Raw genomic sequence first — 17,244 nt, 5'->3', positions numbered from 1 at the left:
CACTGCTGATGGAGGTAAGTATTAGTGTTTTTTTGGGGGGTTTTTTTGTGGGGGGAGCTGGCACTATGGGGGCATCTGGCATTTCTTACAGCCCCATTTTTTTGGGGGTGGCACTCTGGGGGCATTTATTTCTTGCCCATTTTGGGGGGGCACTATGGGGGCATTTCTTACTGACACATTATGGGGGGCATCATGGGGGAGATGAGCACTATGGGGGCATCTGGGGGCTCTAAAGGGGCTTTTTTTATTGGCACACTATGGGGGCACTATAGGGGAGAGCGGCACTATGGGGCATCTGTTGGCACTATAGGGGCATTATTTGGGGACACTATAGGGGCCTTTTTTATTGGCACATTGTGGGGGACACTATGGCATCTGGTGGCACTAAGGGGGCATTTTTTACTGGCACATTATGGGCATTTTTAACTGGTACATTATGGGAGGCACTATAGGGGAGAGTGGCACTATGGGGGAGTGGAACACTATTAGGGCATCTTGTGGCACTAAGAAGAGGCATTTTTTACTGACACATTATAGGGGAGAGGAGCAATATAGGAGCATCTGCTAGGGGGCACTAAGAATGGGCATTTTATTACTGGCATATTATGGGGGACACTATGGGGAAGGGGGAGAGGAGCACTATGAGGGCATTTACTGGGGCACTATATAGGGATATTTTATACTGGCATACATTATGGGGACATTAGCTCAACTGTGGGCAATAAGCGGGGGTATTTCATGGACTGTCATATTATAGGGAGAATTATTACTACTAGGGGGTATTATGCAGAGCTTTACTACTACTGGGGGCTATGAGGAACATGATTACTAGTATGGGCACTACAGAGGCATTATTACTACTAAGTGTGCTCTGGCAGAGAATTATTTCTATTGGTGGGATTTTGGGGAGCACTGTTACTTTGGGGGGCACCCTGGCATAGTATCAGCTTAGCACAATTTTATGGGGGGACATTATCGTTATACTATTAGTGTCTGGGCGCAGTTATTTTTTAGAGCACTGTGTGCCAATAATTGTTGAAAGGGGCACTATCTGTGTGGTAGTAGTATTTCCAGGGGGACTTTTTCTGCAGTATAGTATTGGGGGTGGCAGAAAAGGGTGTTCAGAAGATGTGAAGATGATGGAAATGTGGGAAACTAATGTCTGTTTGTCAATCTCTGCAGAGACGGGAGATGGCTGAAAAATCATCATGGCGGTCTGGTCTAAATGGAGAAGATGAGGAAAGAGAACGTCTACAACAAAGGTGACATCACTGGATGTAACAGGTATGAGGCGCTATGTTGGAGAGAAGATGCTCCGGATCCTCCCCCTGCCATTTGCAGAAGGAGGATTCAGAGCTGGGTGAGGACGGCCAAAGGGGGCAGCAGGCCACGGGCGGGTGGCAGATGGTGGGGGGAAGCGCAAGCCTTGAGCAGGATCTGGGGAGGGAGGAGAGTTGAGCGGAGGACAGGCCCTCCCCTCTCCGTATGATGTGTAGAGACAGGCCTCAACAATAGAATTTCAGCTGTACCGTGTTTGTTGGGAGTGGCCTATTATATGTAGGAGGGGCTTTTAATAATGGGCGGAGCTAAAAATTGCCACGTTTTTCCATTCCTACAGGGCTTTTAAAAATGGCCAGGCAATCCAAGAGAATGGATACAAAATCCTCAATCGATGGTACAATACGCCAGATAAGACGTCACTTTTCTCTCAAACAGCTTCGGACACATGCTGGAGGTGCCTCCAGGAGAAGGGGACTTTCCTCCATCTATGGTGGACTTGCCCCTTGATAACCAAATGGTGGTCCGAGATATTTTCTCTTGCAAACAAAATCTGCCACACCTCTTTCCAACCGTCCCCACAGTTGGCCATATTGTCCTTCAACCAGGAAAAGGGTCACACACAACCACCCTATATCTTCTCACAAATGCTGATAGCTGCCCGCCTTTTGCTTCCTAGATTCTGGATGCAAGTCCTAACACCCTCATTGGAACAATGGCTTCAGAAAGTTGACCAACTTCATAGGTTTGAAGAATTGTCCTCATGGGAAACTCGCACACACGTTGTATTCCTTAAAAAATGGCTCCCCTAGTCTTCTTAGAGCCCCCAAATCCACCCCCAGCCTCCATGTATCATGAGTTAGATCTGGGACGACAGCAGACCAATTCTGTTCCACCATTAATGCTTTATACCCGGCCCCCTTTGGCCATCACCATCTTACAGATCAAAGGTCCCCACTTTACTTATCCATTTATTAGTATTTTACATCTTTACGTGTAGCTGGGATCCGCTATGTTATGAATATATGTCGCTATTATAGTGCATTCTTCCAATACTGTTATCTCTGGATGTCTTGATCACTTATTTACCCATCCGTCTACTCACTCTCACGGAGTTCGTCTTGTATTACCATGTATCTGATTTGTTCTTACAACGTATCTACTTGTATAATGACATGGCCTGCGTGCCAGTACCTTGGTACCCTGTTATCCCCTGTTTTTTATTAAAAATAACAATACAAATCTAAAAAAAAAAAAAAAAATGGCCAGGCAAAAGAATCGGCGCAGCACGCTATTTTTTCCCCTTTTTTAAATATGAAGGGGGCTTTGAAAGATGGGCGAATTGGCGCAGCGCACTACACGTGCCACATCGGGGGGCAGTAAATGATAATGTGTTCCTGTATAAAATAAAAGTCTGCAAAATTAAAATGGGCCACTTGACTGGATTTGTCCCCCAGGACTAAGGCTGCCAGCCCTCCCCTGGCACCTAGATCATTATCATTAGGGTGACAAAAATTTGAATATTTTTTTGGGATGCCAGCTAACTCTTCTCTCACTGCTTAGGAGGGCTGCATAAAAATTTTCAGTTTTCTAATTGTCCTAATATTATATCAATAACCTTTCTATATTGTTTTGTCCTGTAGACTCATTTACATAAACTTGGGCATATGGGAAAGACATGCAAGTGACTCGGAGGGACTGCCTGACTCCATCTTCACTGCATACTGCCATGGTGTGTCTGGGTCCTCTGCCTAGTCTTCCTCATCGCCCTGTAGCTCCTCTGGCTGCTCCTCTTCTCCTGTCACCATGTGTAAAAACCACACATTTTGCTACACATTGCTTGTGCTCCAATGTCATCGTCCTCCAGTTCAGCCCCGACAGGGCTCATTTGGCCATGAGATCTAGGCGCCATGTCTCCAGTCCCTGGACCAGACAGATTTACCAGCATCTGTTCCAGGACATGAAGCAGTGCAATGACATTGTTCATCCCGTAGTCCTGGCAACTGACAAATAACGTGGCCTCCTCAAAGGGCCTGAGCAAACGGCAGGTGTCATGCAGGAGCTGCCGCTGGCTGACATCGAAGTTACACAGGGGAGTAATCCTGTCCGCTTGGATCATCAAGAAATCATTGATGGCCTTTCTCTGTTTGCATAGTCAGTCCATCATATGGAGGGTGGAATTCCAACGGGTGGAAACGTCGCATATCAGCCTATGTTGGGAGATCAAGGAGGGTGTGGTGTACGAGTCGCTGAAGTGCATGCAAAGTTTCCTGGCCGTTTTTAGAATGTCTTGAAGATGGGTTGAAAACTTCAGGAACTGCTTGACAACCTGTCACGAGGGTATCAAGAGCCACATCTGACTCCGTTATACCCGGGGTCAGGAAGTCGCAGCGGGTGGCTGCGCGCTCTATGTCTAAAGATCGCGTTGTTACTTAATGGTAGCTTTCTGTGTTTGCCTTGCAATCCTTTTTGTCTCACTCAGGGATCCGTAGCTTCTTCTCCTCAGCTGTTTCTTGTCCGGCACTCCCAACCTCCTTATATTCCCCTCTCCCACTTCTCTGGTTGCCAGATATAGAGCTTCCTGCCTGGATTTCTATACTGACCCACTGGAGCTGAGTTGCTGTTATCCCTGGTTGTCGTACCAGAGCATTACCCTCCGGATCCCTGTTGGTTGTTTGTTGTCGCCCACCTGGGACTATATGTTTTGTCAGTATTGTCTGTCTTCTCCCTAGTGTTTCCCTTTAGTGTTAGTGGTGCGGACTAGTGTTCCCACCACCCTATTCACTACGTAGGGCTCATCTTAGGGAAAGCCAGGGTTTAGGCACGTGATCTGTATACGGGTGAGAAACCCGTCTAGGGACGTCAGGGCAGTCAGGTGCCAGCCTCAAGGTGAGTTAGGGGTCACCATCTTTCCCTCTCCCTTGGACAGGGCCTTCCTTTCCCCCCCTTTGCGTCACGTATGTGATCGGCACGCAGGTCGTGAGCAGAGGAGTATTGCTCAGAGTTCCGTAGGTGGGCTACGGATACCCAGTGGAACGATCTGGCTCTCAGGAGTCAGTTTTGCTCTGGGTTATCCGAAAGGGTTAAGGATGCGCTTGCACTGTATGAAACCCCCTTTTCCCTTGATGCTGTTATGTCCCTTTCTATCAGAATAGATAGACGTCTTAGGGACAGATTGAAAGATCCTGAGCAATTAGTAACCCCTCCCAAGCAGCAGCTAGTCTGTACAGACCTAGACGAGCCTATGCAGCTAGGAGGAACTACTCATCAGGTCCGTCCTCCTGAGGCTCGCTGTAGGTGTGGGGTTTGTTTTTTCTGTGGGGGGAGGGGTCATTTCATTAAAGGGTTTCTACCACCACATTTTGACCTAATAAGCTGTTAGACACTAGCGATCTGCTAGTGTCTGCTGTACCTAACCATGCTATTGTAATTCCTTTCTCTGCAGCAGTTACCCTAAAAAACGTAGTTTTATTGGTATGCAAATGAGCCTCTAGGTGCTATGGGGGCGTCTTTTCAGCACCTAGAGGCTCCGTCCACTCACCATTTCTGCCGCCCAGCGCGCTCCAGCCCGCCCCTCTCCTCTAGATTAACAGCCTACTTCTCTCCATCTCGGCCGAATTCTCGCGCCTGCGCCGTGTGCTTCTGTATTCGGCGCAGGCGCAGTGACTGTCTCCCTGCGCCAGCATCTTCACCGCACCTGCGCCGATTACGGTGCAGGGAGAAGTCCAACAGTCACTGCGCCTGCGCCGAATACAGAAGCACATGGCGCAGGCGCGAGTAGGCTGTCAATCTAGAGGAGAGGGGCGGGCTGGAGCGTGCTGGGCGGCAGAAATGGTGAGTGGACGGAGCCTCTAGGTGCTGAAAAGACGCCCCCATAGCACCTAGAGGCTCGTTTGCATACCAATAAAACTACGTTTTTTAGGGTAACCGCTGCAGAGAAAGGAATTACAATAGTATGGTTAGGTACAACAGACACTAGCAGATCGCTAGTGTCTGACAGCTTATTAGGTCAAAATGTGGTGGTAGAAACCCTTTAATGTCTGTCCTTCCATACTCAAAAACAAAAGACCGTCGGAAAACTACTAACCCCAGGCTGTGTGGAGGATGTCAGCCGGGGGGTATACGTTTCCTCCATACGAACATCTCAATTTGTGTTGCCAGCGGTTGTTGTTGTTGGTGTTAAGACAGAGATTATTTCTTTCTTCCTAGACAGTGGAGCAGGAGTAAATTTGATAGATGCCCAGTTTGCCCAGACTATGGGTTTGTCTTTCTGTACGCTACAGAGACCTATTCCCATTTTTCGCTATCGACTCTGCTCCTCTGTCTCAGAGAAACTTTACTCATATTGTCCATAACTTACACCTTCGGGTAGGGGACCACCATAACGAGTGTCTATCATGTTATGTTCTGGAGGGTCTTCCCTGGTTGGTAGTGCACAATCCAGTAGCCTCCATAGCTACTCTACCTACTTTTGTTTCGGACCTTGAGGACGTTTTCTCTGAAAAGGGGTGTCAGAAGTTACCACCTCACCGTCCTTATGATTGCCCGGTTAACCTGATTCCCGGTTCGAAATTACCCAAGACCAGGTTATATAATATTTCGGGTCCCGAGACACAAGCCATGAAAGATTATATCTCAGAGAGCTTGGCTAAGGGACACATCAGACCCTCTTCATCACCCGTGGCTGCAGGGTTTTTCTTTGTTAAAAAGAAAAATGGGGCCTGCGTCCTTGCCTAGATTTCCGCGAACTAAACCGGATAACCATCCGAGACCTATACCCTCTTCCTCTCATTCCTGACCTGTTTAATCAGATTGTGGGTGCTAGGTGGTTCTCCAAACTTGATCTTAGGGGGGCCTACAATCTGATGCGTATTAAGGAAGGGGATGAGTGGAAGACAGCCTTTAACACCCCGGATGGGCATTATGAAAATCTAATCATGCCTTTTGGTCTGACCAATGCTCCCGCTGTCTTACAACATTTCGTTAATGACATTTTTTGTGTATCGGCAGGTTTGTGGTAATATATCTAGATGATATTTTAATTTACTTGTCTGATCTGAAGACACACGAGGTACATGTCAGACAGGTACTGCAGGTCCTACGGACGAATAAATTATATGCGAAAATTGAGAAGTGTGTTTTCGCCGTTCAGGAAATACAGTTCCTGGGATATTTATTATCTGCTTCAGGTTTCCGTATGGATCCTAGGAAAGTCCAGGCAATTCTAGATTGGGATCTTCCTGAGAACCTTAAAGCACTGCAACGGTTTTTGGGTTTCACAAATTTCTATAGAAAATTCATTAAAAACTATTCTGTGATTGTCAAACCCCTTACTGACATGACTAGGAAGGGGACTGATTTTTCTATATGGTCTGACGCCGCCAAAATTGCATTTTCCTCTCTAAAAGAGAGGTTTACCTCGGCACCGGTACTAATCCAACCTGATGTCTCCCAGCCTTTTATTGTTGAAGTAGATGCGTCAGAGGTGGGAGTGGGGGCTGTACTGTCTCAGGGTCCGTCTCCTGGCAAATGGCGTCCTTGTGCTTTCTTTTCTAAAAAAACTATCTGCAGCGGAGAAGAACTATGATATTGGCAATAGGGAACTATTAGCTATTAAACTAGCGTTTGAAGAATGGCGTCACTTTTTAGAGGGGGCAATCCACCCCGTCACTGTGATTATGGACCACAAAAAACTTCTGTACCTTGAATCAGCTAAGCGTCTCACCCCTAGACAAGCTAGGTGGTCTCTATTTTTTACCAGGTTTAACTTTTTTGTCACCTTTCGTCCTGGGGCAAAAAATACCAAGGCAGATGCATTATCTCGTAGTTTCCCTGGAGGGGGAAATGTGGGTGATCTGGTACCCATTCTACAAAGAGGAGTGGTTGTCTCCGCTGTACACTCTGTTCTGGACGGGAAGGTGTTAGAGGCCCAGGGGGACGCCCCAGTCTCTTGTCCCTCAGAGAAATTGTTTGTACGTCTAGGGACGTCAGGGCAGTCAGGTGCCAGCCTCAAGGTGAGTTAGGGGTCACCATCTTTCCCTCTCCCTTGGACAGGGCCTTCCTTTTCCCTCCCTTTGCATCACATATGTGATCGGCACGCCGGTCGTGATATAACCAGATTGAACACGTGTGCCATGCAGGGCACATGGCCCAGCTCTCCTTGACGCAGCACCGAAACCATGTTCTTCCCGTTGTCAGTCACCATGGTTCCGATTTTCAGTTGGAGCGGAGAAAGCCAGGATTCAATTTCTTGCTGAAGGACACGGAGCAGTTCCTCCTCTGTGTGACTCCGTTCGCCCAGGCAAACCAGGAGCAGAACAGGGTGAGAGTGATTAGAGGGGTTGCACATGGCTTCATAAATCTTGAATCTCTACATGAAAATAATGTATTTGCTGTAAATCGCGAGAGGGGCATAGTTGGAGACATTGACTTCACAAGAGATACAGAGCAGCGGAGTTCAGCCACCTTTATTTGCTTCCCGCTGTTTACTGCTCCTGAAATAAAATTGGGGCAACAATCTTCAGGTTCCTCTGATGTGTATGCCTATGGAGTCCTTTTGTTATGGCTTTGCACAGGGAGCAAGAATGTTACACACAATTCTGATGGAACTCCTGATCGTAAGACACTGGACTTGGACTCCAAAGCAGAGGCTCTCCTGTCATGTCTTGTGTTCTGTGGAGATCAAATGCAGATGGAGCAGATAAAAACACATGTTTGAATAAAAAATTTCACCAATGAAAGGATAATGGAATTTGGTTCATTGGTTTCACCTAAAAAATTTCACCACCACGTAATTCAGTCCATACAGCAAAATGAGGTCTACAATCACCCATCAATTTTCACAAAAAAATTTTTTTTTAAAAATTTGAAAAAAAATATTCACCAATGAAAGGATAATGGATTTCGGTTCATACAGAACAAAGTCTACAATCACCCATCAATTTTCCCCCAAAAAGCCTGTTTCCCATAAAAAATTTCACCACTACATAATTCGGTCCATACCGCAAAAAAAGCTTTACCACATATAACTGCACCGCTGAACTGCAAATAGGCCCTTATTTTTTCCACTTTTAAACTAAACAAGGCTTTTCAACATATAAGTGCAACGCTGAACGGCAAATATATTTTTCTTTTGCCACTAATACACGGCAGACGGGGCTTTAAAATATATAACTGCACCGCTGAATGGAAATTGGGCCCGAATTGTTTTCCACTTTTACACGACACAAGGCTTTTCAATATATAAGTGCAACGCTAAACTGTGAATATATTTTTCTTTTGCCACTAATACACGGCAGACAGGGTTTTAGAATATATAACTGCACCGCTGAACGGTAATTAGGCCCTAATTTTTTTTCACTTTTAAACTACACAAGGCTTTTCAACATATAAGTGCAACGCTGAACGGCAAATATATTTTTCTTTTGCCAGTAATACACGGCAGACAGGGCTTTAGAATATATAACTGCACCGCTGAACGGAAATTAGGCCCTAATTGTTTTCCACTTTTACTTTTCACAAGGCTTTTCAATATATAAGTGCAACCACTAATACATGGCAAACAGGGCTTTAGAATATATAATTACACCGCACAAGGGCAAATATATTTTCTTTTGCCACTAATACACGGCAAAAAGGGCTTTACAAAATATAACTGCACCGCACAAGGGCAAATAAAACGTACTGTAGAAATATTAAATGGCTGTATCAAACAGCACTTGCACCCCAATAACAAGAACGGTTTGCTGGAATGACAGAGCAGAGGTTCAATGTGGACAAATGTAAAGTTATGCATATTGGTAGTAATAATCTCTGTGCTTCATACAGTACAGACCAAAAGTTTGGACACACCTTCTCATTCAAAGAGTTTTCTTTATTTTCATGACTATGAAGGCATCAAAACTATGAATTAACACATGTGGAATTATATACATAACAAACAAGTGTGAAACAACTGAAAATATGTCATATTCTAGGTTCTTCAAAGTAGCCACCTTTTGCTTTGATTACTGCTTTGCACACTCGTGGCATTCTCTTGATGAGCTTCAAGAGGTAGTCCCCTGAAATGGTCTTCCAACAGTCTTGAAGGAGTTCCCAGAGATGCTTAGCACTTGTTGGCCCTTTTGCCTTCACTCTGCGGTCCAGCTCACCCCAAACCATCTCGATTGAGTTCAGGTCCGGTGACTGTGGAGGCCAGGTCATCTGGCACAGCACCCCATCACTCTCCTTCATGGTCAAATAGCCCTTACTTTCAAAGTTTTCCCAATTTTTCAGCTGACTGACTGACCTTCATTTCTTAAAGTAATGATGGCCACTCGTTTTTCTTTACTTAGCTGCTTTTTTCTTGCCATAATACAAATTCTAACAGTCTATTCAGTAGGACTATCAGCTGTGTATCCACCTGACTTCTCCTCAACGCAACTGATGGTCCTAACCCCATTTATAAGGCAATAAATCCCACTTATTAAACCTGATAGGGCACACCTGTGAAGTGAAAACCATTTCAGGGGACCACCTCTTGAAGCTCATCAAGAGAATGCCAAGAGTGTGCAAAGCAGTAATCAAAGCAAAAGGTGGCTACTTCGAAGAACCTAGAATATTACATATTTTCAGTTGTTTCACACTTGTTTGTTATGAATATAATTCCACATGTGTTAATTCATAGTTTTGATGCCTTCAGTGTGAATCTACAATTTTCAGTCATGAAAATAAAGAAAACTCTTTGAATGAGAAGGTGTGTCCAAACTTTTGGTCTGTACTGTATGTCCCAGGTGATGTAGCACTGGGAGAGTCACTTGTAGAGAAGGATTTGGGTTTCCTTGTGGATGGTAGAATAAATTACAGCATACAATGTCATTTAGCTGCTTCTAAGGCCACTAGGATATTGTCATTCATTAATCGAGGCATGGACTCATGGGACAGGGATGTAATATTACCACTTTACAAATAGAGATGTCGCAAACATAAAATTTAGCGTTTGCGAACGCAAATTTTCGCAAGTGTTTGCGAAGGGGCGAACCGGGCGAACCGCCATAGACTTCAATAGGCAGGCGAATTTTAAAACCCACAGGGACTCTTTCTGGCCACAATAGTGATGGAAAAGTTGTTTCAAGGGGACTAACACCTGGACTGTGCATGCCGGAGGGGGATCCATGGCAAAACTCCCATGGAAAATTACGTAGTTGACACAGAGTTGGGTTTTAATCCATAAAGGGCATAAATCACCTAACATTCCTAAATTGTTTGGAATAACGTGCTTTAAAACATCAGGTATGATGTTGTATCGATCAGGTAGTGTAAGGGTTACGCCCGCTTCACAGTGACAGACCAAACTATGACAGACCAAACTCCCCGTTTAACGCACCGCAAACAACCGCAAACAGTCCATTTGCACAACCGCAAACTCCCCATTTGCACAAGGTTGGATACCAAGCTAGCCATGTCCCGTTCCTTGTCCTCACTGACGTCATTGAAGGTCTCTTCCTCCACCCAGCCACGTACAACACCAAGGGTCCCTGAAAGGGGACAACAAGCCCCCTGGGACCCCTGCTGTGGTTGGTCTTCCACCTCCTCAAAGCCACCTTTCTCCTCTGACTCCTCTTCTTCAGACTCCTCTCTCTGCGTTGCCGCAGGTCCAGCAATCGACGACGACAAGGCTGCTTCTGGTGGTGATGGTGACCACAACTCTTCCTCTTCATGCTCCTCTACAGCCTGATCCAGCACTCGTCGCAGGGCACGCTCCAGAAAAAACGCATATGAGATGAGGTCGATGATGTTGCCTTGGGTTTGACTGACCAGGTTTGTCACCTCCGCAAAGGGACGCATGAGCCTACAGCCATTGTGGATGAGCGTTCAGTAAAGCGGCCAAAAAATACCCAGCTCCACAGAGGCTGTCCTCTTTTTTTTTTTTATTAAAAAAAATCTGTTCTTAACAGTTTAATCTCTGTTTTGTCCCCTATCAGGGGCCGGTGTATGGAATAGATTTTAGGAACCGGGAGATGGAAAAAGATGCTTGGTCGGTCCTCTTACTTCCAATTTGGGGCACTGCGTGTACGCCTTGCAATGTACTGTGCCACCAGATATGAGTGGTATGTTAAGTAGTACTATTCCTATCAACTTAATCCCTGTTACGTCCCCTATCAGGGGACATGTATGAAATAGATTTTAGGAACCGGGAGATGGAAAAAGATGCTTGGTCGGTCCTCTTACTTCCAATTTGGGGCACTGCGCGTGCGCCGTGTAATGTACTGTGCAATCCCAATATGAGTGGTGTGTTTAAGTAGTACTATTCCTATCAGTTTAATCCCTGTTACGTCCCCTATCAGGGGACGTGTATGGAATAGATTTTAGGAACCGGGAGATAGAAAAAGATGCTTGGCTGGTCCTCCTACTTCCAATTTGGGGCACGGCGCGTGCGCCGTGCAATGTACTGTGCCACCAGATATGAGTGGTGTGTTAAGTAGTACTATTCCTATCAGTTTAATCCCTGTTACGTCCCCTATCAGGGAACGTGTATGGAATAGATTTTAGACAACCGCAAAGAGTTGTCAATAGTTGACACACTCATGACATAAATTTTATTCCTCTATGCGTCAATCTTGGTGTAGTGATGACTGTGCTCGTGCGCACGTTTGGGAGATTGCAGGCGATGGGGGTTTTTCAAAGTCTATGGTTGTGCTGAGGTAGTTTAGTGACAGTTAAGTGACCCAGAAAACAATGATTCTGCAGTGTGGGCCCATTATTGGCCTAGTAGGCTTTAATGATCACCTTAGATGATCACAAAGAAAATTAATGTTTTTTCTATGCAAAATTATCCAGCCGATCGCTTTTGGTCTGTTCACAATGAAGCAACGACCTTATCATCTGGGGTGTGCCAACATTGCCATTGCCAACACACTCATAGAGGTGGTCGCTTCATTGTGAAACGCAAGCCCCTTCACCAGCGGGGCAGGCCAGAAGTTCTATCGCAAATTGGCATAGCTCAGGCCACAGGTCAAGCCTGCACACCCAGTAGTCAAGGGGTTCATTGCTCCTCAGAGTGTCGATATCTGCAGTTAAGGCGAGCTAGTCTGCTACCTGTCGGTCGAGTCGTTCTCTGAGGTTGGACCCCGAAGGGCTGTGGCAATGCGTAGGACTTAAAAAGCTCTGCATGTCCTCCATCAACAACACGTCTGTAAAACATCCTGTCCATTCCGGCGTGGTCTTGGTAGGAGGAGGATTACTTTCATCTCTTCCCCTGTTAGATTCCCGTTGTGCTGTGACATCACCCTTATACGCTGTGTAAAGCATACTTTTTAATTTAGTTTGGAACTGCTGCATCCTTTCCGACTTGCGGTAATTCCGTAACATTTCAGGCACTTTCTGCTTATACCGGGGGTCTAGTAGCGTGGCCACCCAGTACAGGTCGTTCTACTTCAGCCTTTTTATACGAGGGTCCCTCAAAAGGCACGACAGCATAAAAGACCCCATTTGCACAAGGTTGGATGCCGAGCTACCCATGTCCCGTTCCTCGTCCTCACTGATCTCACTGAAAGTCTGTACTTCCCCCCAGCCACGTACAACACCACGGGTACCAGATAGGTGACAACGAGCACCCTTAGATGCCTGCTGTGGTTGGTCTTCCTCCTCCCCCTCAAAGCCACATTCTTCTTCTGACTCCTCTTCCTCAGACTCCTCTTCCAGCGTTGCCGCAGGTCCAGCAAGCGATGCTGATAAGGCTGTTTCTGGTGGTGATGGTGACCACAACTCTTCCTCTTCCTCTTCAAGCTCATCTACGGCCTGATCCAGCACTCTTCGCAGGGCACGCTCCAGGAAGAAAACAAATGGGATGATGTCTCTTATGGTGCCTTTAGTGCGACTGACTAGGTTTGTCACCTCCTCAAAAGGATGCATGAGTCTACAGGCATTGCGCATGAGCGTCCAGTAACGTGGCAAAAAAATTCCCAGCTCCGCAGAGGCTGTCCTAGCACCCCGGTCATACAAATACTCATTGACGGCTTTTTCTTATTGGAACAGGCGGTCGAACATTAGGAGTGTTGAATTCCAATGTGTCGGGCTGTCGCAAATCATGCGCCTCACTGGCATGTTGTTTCGCAGCTGGATATCTGAAAAGTGCGCCATGGCCGTGTAGGAACGCCTGAAATGGCCACACACCTTCCTGGCCTGCTTGAGGACGTCCTGTAAGCCTGGGTACTTATGCACAAAGTGTTGTACAATTAGATTCAACACATGTGCCATGCACGGCACATGTGTCAACTTGCCCAAATTCAATGCCGCCAACAAATTGCTTCCGTTGTCACACACCACTTTGCCGATCTCCAGTTGGTGCGGAGTCAGCCACTGATCCATCTGTGCGTTCAGGGCGGACAGGAGTGCTGGTCCGGTGTGACTCTCTGCTTTCAGGCAAGTCAACCCCAAGACGGCGTGACACTGTCGTATCCGGGATGTGGAATAGCCCCTGGGGAGCTGGGGGGGTGCAGTTGATGTGGAGCAAGACGCAGCAGCAGAAGAGGACTCAGCCGAGGAGGTTATGGAAGAGGATGGAGTAGGAGGAGTAAAAGAGGTGGCAGCAGGCCTGCCTGCAAGTCGTGGTGGTGTCACCAACTCCTCTGCAGAGCCACGCATTACATGCTTGGCAGCCATCAGCAGGTTTACCCAATGTGCAGTGTAGGTGATATACCTGCCCTGACCGTGCTTTGGAGACCAGGTATCAGTTGTCAGATGGACCCTTGCCCCAACACTGTGTGCCAGACATGCCATGACTTCTTTTTGCACAATCGAGTACAGGTTGGGGATTGCCTTTTGTGCAAAGAAATTTTGGCCGGGTACCTTCCACTGCGGTGTCCCAATAGCTACAAATTTTTTGAAGGCCTCAGACTCCACCGGCTTGCATGGTAAAAGCTGGCGGGCTAAGAGTTTCGACAAGCCAGCTGTCAGATGCCGGGCAAGGGGGTGAGTCTGTGACATTGGCTTCTTACGCTCAAATATGTCCTTGACAGACACCTGACTGCGGGCAGATGAGCAGGAACTGCTCAAGGCGAGAGACGGAGTGGCGGATGGTTGAGAGGGGGCAAGGAGGACAGCAGTGGTTGACGTGGCTGAAGATGCTGGACTAGGAGGAGGATGGCGGCTTTGAGTTTGTGTGCTGCTTGTACTCATGTGTTGATCCCATAGGCGTTTGTGATTTTAGATCATGTGCCTTCGCAAAGCAGTTGTACCTAGGTGGGTGTTGGACTTCCCACGACTCCGTTTCTTTTGGCACAGGTTGCAAATGGCATCGCTGTTGTCAGAGGCAGAAACACACAACAAAATGCCACACTGCTGAGCTTTGCAATGACGGCACTCTGGTGGTGGCAACAGCATGCGTTGATTGGCGTGCTGTCTGGCTGACCCCGGGTGCCGATACATGCTGTCTGACTGTGTCACTAGCTCCTTGCGACGACCTCCCCCTGCTTCCAACTCGTCTCCTCCTCCTCTCTGTCTCCCCATCTGAACTTTCCCCCTGTTCTTCTTCTCTTCTAGCGGGCACCCACGTGACATCCACGGACACATTGTCATCATCAACCGCTTCACTTGTATCTGACAACTCAGCAAAGGAAGCAGCAGCGGGTACAACATCATCATCATCACACCGTACGTCCATGTGTGTAATGCTGCCTGACAGACATATCCCTGTTATCTACATCCTCTGGCAATAATGGTTGCGCATTACTCATTTCTTCCAACTGATGTGTAAATATCTCCTCTGACAGATCAAGTGAAGCAGCTGTGGTGCTAGTGTTGGTGGTGGCGGCAGGCTGGCGAGTGGTAACTTGAGAGGTGCCCGAAGCTGAGCTGGAGGAGGATGGTGCATCAAGGTTCCGAGCGGAAGCTGTAGAAGATTGGGTGTCCTGTGTTAGCCAGTCAACTATGTAATCAGAACTTTTCGAGTTCAGGGTACGTGGCCTCTGAACCCTGGGCATTAATCTAGGGCCAAAGGGAATCACAGCACCATGACCACGACGGCCCCTGCGGGGTGGCCTGCCTCTGCCTGTCATTTTTTTTTGATTATTTTAGTTGTACTATGAGTGCAAGCTACTGTGACACCAGATATGAGTGGCACTGTGCACTGGCAAAAGTTGGCAGAGTAGACGCTGTAGGCCTGACACACACGCTTGCAGACAACTAACTGCTATTTAATCTATTACAGTCCAAAAAAAATTTTTTTTTTTTATGTAATCTACTGTGACACCAGATATGAGTTGCACTGGTGTGACACTGTGCACTGGCAGGGCCTGAAACACACACGCTTGCAGGCAACTGACTGCTATTCTATTACAGTCAAAAAAGTTTTTTTTTTTTTTTAAATGCAAGCTACTGTGACACCAGATATGAGTGGTGGCACTGGGCAAGTGGGCACAGTATACGCTGTGAGCCTGACACACACGCTGGCAGGCAACTGCAATTAGATTACAGAGGGGAAAAAAAAAAGCCGACTGATGTACTAGCCCTAAAAAGGGCTTTTTGGGGTGCTGTCAGGACGCTGTCCTTATAGCAGAGATCAGATGAGTCTTTCAGTACTGTAGTGGACACTGAATACACTAGCCTAGTCTGGGAGGGAGGGTATGCTGCTGATTGGCTGGAATGTGTCTGCTGACTGTGAGGTACAGGGTCAAAGTTTGCTCAATGATGACGAATAGGGGGCGGACCGAACATCGCATATGTCCATCAGCGAATAGTTCGGGACATCTCTATTTACAAAGCACTGTTGCGGCCTCATCTGGAATATGCAGTTCAGTTCTGGGCACCAGTACATAGAAAGGACGCACTTCAGCTGGAAAAAGTATAGAGGACAGCGACTAAACTGATAAGGGGAATGGAGGGTCTTATTTATGAAGAAAGATTAAAATAATTGAATTTATTTAGTCTTGAGAAGAGACATCTAAGGGGGGAAATGATTAACCTATACAAATATATAGATGGGCCATACAAAAAATACGGTGAAAAACTGTTCTATGTAAAATGCGCTCAAAAGACAAGGGGGCGCTGCCTCCGATTGGAGAGGAAAAAGTTCAGTCTCCGGAAGCTTCAAGACTTCTTTACTGTAAGATCTGCGAGGCTGTGGGATAGACTTCCTCAGGACATGGTAGAAAGATGTGGGCTACAGCAGCATCTCCAAATACTTATTTTATTCAGGTTTCCAAAGTCCGGTACAAAATTGCAACGTTTCGGCTAGAGATAGCCTTTGTCAAGCATAAAACATAAGTGATAATGCCAACATATATATAGTGAGAGCCAAAATACTCCCACCGGGTCATCCATCCAATCAACAGGCAATAAAATACAGCAGCAAAAATATGGCCAATCGGAAATCACTCATAATGAGTGCACCTGTTTGTGTAGATACACCCCTCTAACTCACCTGAGCGGATCATTAATAATCGCGGCTACCTGTGTCCCGGCGTGCCCATGTAGTCTGTGCGCATGTCCAAGAGCGTCATAGAAGCGCGACGAACCAAGTATCGCGGTCACATTATGAGTGATTTCCGATTGGCCATATTTTTGCTGCTGTATTTTATTGCCTGTTGATTGGATGGATGACCCGGTAGGAGTATTTTGGCTCTCACTATATATATGTTGGCATTATCACTTATGTTTTATGCTTGACAAAGGCTATCTCTAGCCGAAACATTGCAATTTTGTACCGCACTTTGGAAACCTGAATAAAAGAAGTATTTGGAGATGCTGCTGTAGCCCACATATTTCTACCACGTTCAGTTTGACCGCCTTGGATCTGGGGTCTTTTGGCTCAGCTGTTGCATTCCACAATCCTAGCTCTGGTAAACCGACTATGGGTGCTGCTCTTACCTTTTGTTTTTTCCTCAGGACATGGTCACAGCAGGAACTGTAGACAGTTTCAAAAAAGGTTTAGACGAATTCTTAAAAGTTAAAAACAATGCTTACAAAAACATGTCGAAATTTGAGTCT

General features: G+C 46.6%; 2 protein-coding genes and 1 pseudogene across 2 annotated transcripts in view; 1 reads left to right on the top strand and 2 right to left on the bottom strand.

Annotated features, from left to right (window-relative positions):
• The window catches only part of LOC120986334 (chromaffin granule amine transporter-like), a 309,248-nt gene that overhangs the window by 169,375 nt on the left and 122,629 nt on the right, over positions 1-17,244 (bottom strand). The gene's annotated exons all lie outside the window — the stretch shown is intronic.
• LOC120987787 (chromaffin granule amine transporter-like) overlaps positions 1-17,244 on the bottom strand; it is a 520,630-nt gene that overhangs the window by 380,826 nt on the left and 122,560 nt on the right. The window lies entirely within an intron of this gene.
• Positions 11,174-11,351, top strand: LOC120987379 (annotated as a pseudogene).

Source organism: Bufo bufo, chromosome 1 (assembly GCF_905171765.1).
Source record: "Bufo bufo chromosome 1, aBufBuf1.1, whole genome shotgun sequence".
In the NCBI taxonomy this organism is placed as follows: Eukaryota; Metazoa; Chordata; class Amphibia; order Anura; family Bufonidae; genus Bufo; species Bufo bufo.
The sequence above is the reverse complement of the archived record's forward strand: the minus strand, read 5'-3'. Positions and strand labels throughout refer to the sequence as shown.